The sequence below is a fragment of the Cyprinus carpio genome, chromosome A9 (assembly GCF_018340385.1).
Source record: "Cyprinus carpio isolate SPL01 chromosome A9, ASM1834038v1, whole genome shotgun sequence".
Lineage (NCBI taxonomy): Eukaryota > Metazoa > Chordata > Actinopteri > Cypriniformes > Cyprinidae > Cyprinus > Cyprinus carpio.
This window is the reverse complement of record NC_056580.1, coordinates 6,732,557-6,738,476: the sequence shown is the minus strand read 5'-3', so window position 1 is coordinate 6,738,476 and position 5,920 is coordinate 6,732,557. Positions and strand designations below refer to the sequence as shown.

Here is a 5,920-nt window from a genome sequence, read left to right as displayed (position 1 = left end):
TACTACTTTATTTACTGCAACATGTTAAGTGAGACAAGGCTTAAACCCCACAATGTGTGGCGATGACAATATATATATAACTAAAAGACTGCCATAAACGTTTCTCTATAGAGGCTTCAGAAGTTTGCCTTGGTTTTTCAATATAGACTACCTGCTTCCATTAGATGTTGACGCTTGACAAAGGCAAACATTTTTAGAATGACAAATTATGCTCGGTACATTTGATTTTCTCCTGATATTTAAAGGCCAGTCAGTCCGGAAAACTCAAGTTCACCACTGAGTCACTTCCTCGTAACTGTATGACGTGTCATAGCGACGAGTTGATCAGTTGTTAGGCTAACACTAAAATACTTTGCAAACACTGACGTGTGTGCAGTGGCCAACAGAGGGAGTACAGTTACCAGATGATGTTGCCTTTACCCTGCTCAGCCATGGTGCTCTGATTCTGATCTGAAATATATGCAATAACCTCTCACATTGCATATGGTATCTATTCAAAAATTATGAGCTTTGTAAATTTCGTTTAATGTTAACACACAAATAAGCAGACCACATCAGCATCTAATTCTGCGTGAGATTCACAAACATTTAAGGTCACAAGACTAAATCTTAAGAAGAAAGCATCTTACCAAAGAACAGTACATATATTAAAAAATAAACATTGGTTGTTAAACACTTTCTTCATAAATCATAAAAAAAAAAAAAAATTAAATGTAAAAAAATCCACAACACTAAATATATAAAAATATCCTTATTGATTTTATGTAAAATGTAATATGATTTGCATTAGTACTAAATACATAAAATGCTGTGACTAGGCTAACTATTGTGTGAATAATTTCAATATAAGTCATGCAGTAAATATTGTCATTGCACTGTAGTCTGACTCACACTTCACATCGGGCTACTGACTCGTGATTTAAGATTATCTGTCAGTTTTTAGACGTAAAAACACACATGTGTTTTTATCAAACTGCACATGAACTGTCCTCTCTCACTGGAGGCAGCTCGCTGTGGACTCGTGCACGCTGATCCGCGTCGCGCGCGCCTCAGTCTCTCGCTCTCAGCGCGTGGAGACAGCAGCTGTGCCGTCGTCAGATGCAGCAGCACCGAAGAGCAGAGCGACGACGGGCAGCGTTTCGCAATTCAGCCTCGTTCTCGTTTATTCCGCTGGATTATTACGCCCAGTCGCACAGAGTCTCGGAGCAGGCTTGATCCAGACCGGTAAGAGTCGTTCTTCATTCTTCAGTGTAGCTGGTGTGTGTATTCGCGTCCCGGTCCTGAGAGCGTCTGCTAGATCCCATTCTCCTCATTTAATCAGACTGAACTGAGCTCCATCACAATCTTTCCTCCTATCGAAGCATCAGCAAAATCTACGAGCGGTGTATTTACATTTTATTTACACCCTGTATATATATATTTTTTTTTCTAAATTGAGTGGTTACACTTGAGACTGAATTCATATTATATTGTTGAGACAGAATGATCATTATATGCTGCTGTTTGCTGAATATTATATCAGTTTAGAAAGTTCAGCGCGCGAATGTTTTGTTTTGGTTACAGAGTTCACTGAAAAGAAAGCTGCAAAGACTCCATGAAAGACATTATTTCGTTCATATAAGCGATAGACGACCACAAACAATAAGTTTCTCAGCTTTGCAATGCTTTGAAAGGGGCTGAAAAGAACATAGGTTGGTTGCGTTCTGCTTGGAGGAGTTAGGTGTTAAATATAGGCATATTTCTGTGGTTTGTTTTATGAATCGCCGGGGTTTCGTGAGCGTCGGATGGATCAGCGGCTCTGTAGAAACGCCGATGCCCTTGATATCGTGTCACCTGGGCAACCGCTTCAGCACCATGGAGAGAGTCACTCTCATCTCCTTCATTTCAGTCGTTGGTGATCAACTTTTGTGTTATGTTTGTTGTGACACTGTTTTGTTTATAAGAAGGTTGTGTTTGCTGTGACACTAATCTTATGCAAACAAAACTTTTAAAGTCATATGACATTCTAAAAACGTGGCTAATGATTTAAAAGCAATGTCATAGGCCTGCTTGCAAACATGCTGTTATGCATGCTGCTTTAAAAGATATTGATTGCTCTGAGCAAGCGATGCAGCTGTAGTACTACAGAATGTAATGGATCACAAAGAAGCCTGTCTTTTGTTGAAATGGAGAATTGGAAATGGTTTGCTTTCATTCTGATTAGAGTCTAAACAAAAGTTAGAAATCTTTAAGGGGCTGTTATTGTTATGAGGCACTGAACTTCGTGCATGTTTAATACAACGTGCATGTATTCCATTCAGGCTCAGTGAAGTACCTCAACAAGTACTGTTTCTGAAGCAATAGCAAAAGAGTTCTTAATGAATGGACACGCATAATCAGTACAGAATAACCAGATCAACACTTTAATCAGAGCTGGCAGTAGGACCAACAGTAAAGAGCTGTGAAGACAAAATACATTTTGAATGCTTGGGTTGCTATTTATTATGATACATAAATAATATATTTCTAGTCTGGGGTGCAACGGGCACGAGAGATTTCACTCTGGGCCCCATCTGGTTCTGTGAAGCACAGTGAATATAATGTAAAGACTGAAATATTTGTTTGTTTATAAGTGAATGATTTTGAAAAATGTGTTGTTTTTGGCAGAGCCTGAAATTCATGTATATATGTATGAATGGGTATATAAACACGCAGTCAGATTGATGGAAACAAACCATTAATGCAAACAAACCCAAAACTGACCGTCTCAGATGGATCTCTAGAAGGAGATGGAGATGTAACAAGTGTACTATAATGCCGGCTGTTTTAAGTAAACCTCTTAAATAAAAGCCTCTGATTATAGTCGCAGCATTTTTATTGCTGCTGCTTTTTTTTGTTTAGAGAGAAAGAGATGCACTGATTTAAATGCACTAGTTATGGAATTAGACTCTGATAGAAATATCAGGTAAATATAAATATATGTGTTACATTTATTTATTTATTTATTGCACCTCTGTATGTAGTTGCTCTTATTTGAAAAATGTTGCACATGTTTCTCTGCACTTAATTCATGGTAATTAGAAATAAGTATTACAATCTATATTGACTTCATGGCAGATTCATGAAAATGAAACATTGCATCACATTGTGAATTGTTTTAATAGTACTACAATTAAATTTTGAAAGCTATTACAAAGCTTTAGAGAGTCCTGGAAACATTCCCTCATGCACTCATATTGTTTACAAATGCAGTCATACTACAAAAGAATGCCATAACAATCTCTTCCCTCTCAAATTAAATTATCCTCAGTAACTGGATTGGCATTGTTGTTTGGTCCAATACTTTCCACAGAGTCTGTTTTTCAAATCTTTGAATCATCTGTGAGAGTAAAAGGTCTCACTGCTGGCCAGTATTTTTGCAGTATTCGTTGTTTTTTTTTCCATTGATCAAGAGTGTCCAATTAGGCCAAAATGCAGATATTTCTTCTACAGGCGGTTTTCTCATTAACCGTTACTTGTGGCACTGCGTGAACCTCCAAATTAAAACAAATTGTACAGACCAGGTGTCTGTCTGTGCTGCTATATTCTTAAGTGTGCTGTTGATACAAAGACACTCTGGATGCAGACACGTAATCTCTTTAAAGGAATAGTTCACACAAAAAAGGAAATTTGCCGAAAATGTACTCATCCTCAGTTCATCAAATATGTAGATGAATTTGTTTCTTCATCAGAACAGATTTGGTAAAATGTAGCATTACATCAGTTGTTCGTCAATAGATCCTCTGCAGTGAATGGGTGCCGTCAGAATGAGAGTCCAAACAGCTGATAAAAACATCACAATAATCCACACGTAATCCACACCACTCCAGTCCATCAATTAATGTCTTGTGAAGTGAAAAGCTGTGTGTTTGTAAGAAACAAATCCATCATTAAAACGTTTTAAGATTAAATCATCACTTTTGGCCAAAATTCATAATCCATAATAACGCTTCCTCCAGTGAAAAAATCCATCCTGTGTTGTCCTCTCACACCAAAATCCACCAATATATTTGTTTAGAACTGTTTTGGACTGTTTTCCCTTGTAAATGGTGCTTCATCTCTGCATATTTCTCTCCTGATTCAGACAAGACAACTTTTTCACTGGAGAAAACAATATTATGGATTTATATTTATATGTTTTTATATGTTTTTATATTTTAACTGGAAGCAATGATTGAATATAAATGACTTAATGGTGATATTATTTCTTACAATCACACAGCTTTTCTCTGAAGTTGTGTGGATTACCTGTGGATTATTGTGATGTTTTTATCAGCTGTTGGTCTCTCATTCTGACGGCACCCATTCACTGCAAAGGATCCATTGGTGAGCAAGTGACATAATGCTAAATTTCTCCAAATCTGTTCTGATGAAGAAACAAACTCATCTACTTCTTGGATGGCCTGAGGGTGAGTGAATTTTCAGCAAATTTTCATGTTTGGGTGAACTATTCCTTTAATTGTGTATTTAACTAACTGCTAAATCTCATCATATTCTCATATTTTATGTCACACTTTCACTTACAGATTTAGGACACTGTGACGTTGATGCTATTCTGCAAGGCATGCTTTTCCTCGGCTGGCCCCTGTACAGCTGTCTCCTCAGTTTAGCAATACTAGCTGTTATTGAAATTATCTCATCTAGACCCCCTGTACTTTAACATATGATTATGACCGCTGTTGACGAGATTGTAATTGGCCCAATGTGCCGTGTCCGAATGGCTTTGGTCACACTCGCCGTCTGCAGCCAATGTATCTCTCTGCATCTCAAAGCAGCAGTTATAAAACCCTCCTTTGATGTAAAGGATGTTTTTCTGGGATGGTTTTTCTGCCACAATAAGCCTGCGTTATCCTTTGGAGGGGGCTGTGAGCCCCGAAGTAAGGCTTGGCAATAAATCAAGTTATAATTTAATTTATATGGAGATCCACAGAATAAAGCGAGCAGGAAATGTAATTTGCTGCCTCTCAGATCTCTGAATAAACTTTGCTGGGTTAGTACAGGACATGAGGAGCCCTTTCAGTGAGAGTCAATCTGCTGGGTCGCAACCCAAAAATGGCTCCCGGATCTGCTGTTTAGCAATTTGGTGTAGAAAAAAAATGTTCACTCAGAATTTGCTAGTACATTTGACTATTAATTACAAAGAAACAAGAGTAACACATAGAATTAAACTTGAATTTTGAAGTAGAAATACTTATTGCGATTATGTGCAGTGAATTATTGATTACCAAGATCATGAAACATTTAGAAACCAAAATGGCAATTTTTATTTAGCTCTACACAATAAAACAATTTAATGTTGGGCCACCTTGTAAAATCTGGATTCTGAAACAGTTCTATTAAATAACTGAGGTATATAGCAGCTATACTAATTAAACTCCAATGAGCTGAAATAGGGAAATGTTTTTCTTTTTAAAGAGAGCTGTTTACAATAATTAATTGTGAATGACTATATTTGCCTTCTATTCAACTAGCTTTTGTTGTAATTACACATTTTAAGTGCTAAAGTTAACTGTCCATGACTTTTACAGTTATTTCATTCTCGTTGATTGCTGAACGGCACAATCTGGCTTTTAAAATGGATGATTCTTTCCTCATCTCCCTTGGGTTTTCATGTCAGTTAAAAAGTGAAGATTTTTGGGGACCGCTCTGGATTTATTTTTTCAGGACAGAGTGCTGTGTGACCTCAGCTATGTTACTTTGCCTTGAGAGGTGCATTTGCTTAGCCTCTAACTGACAGGGGTGCTATGGAAAAGGAACAGAAGGTCTGTCTCCCCATTACCAGCCTGTGGCTAGAGACAGATTACTATTTGCACACACAAACCTCTGCAGAGATGCAGAAGCCTTCAGGATTGGGAGTTAATGGGCTTTTCTGTGTGTGTCTCTCTCATTTGGTCATTCAATA

At 37.5% G+C, this 5,920-nt stretch overlaps 1 protein-coding gene across 2 annotated transcripts in view; it reads left to right on the top strand.

Annotated features, from left to right (window-relative positions):
* The first annotated feature begins 1,005 nt into the window (after positions 1–1,005).
* The window catches only part of LOC109055252 (ecto-NOX disulfide-thiol exchanger 1), an 85,251-nt gene continuing 80,336 nt past the window's right edge, over positions 1,006–5,920 (top strand). The window contains exon 1 of one of the 2 annotated variants that reach the window (XM_042763301.1): positions 1,006–1,224. The gene's annotated coding sequence lies outside the window, so the exon portion shown is untranslated. The remainder of the gene's footprint in view (positions 1,225–5,920) is intronic. The other variant, XM_042763299.1, reaches the window with a different exon arrangement.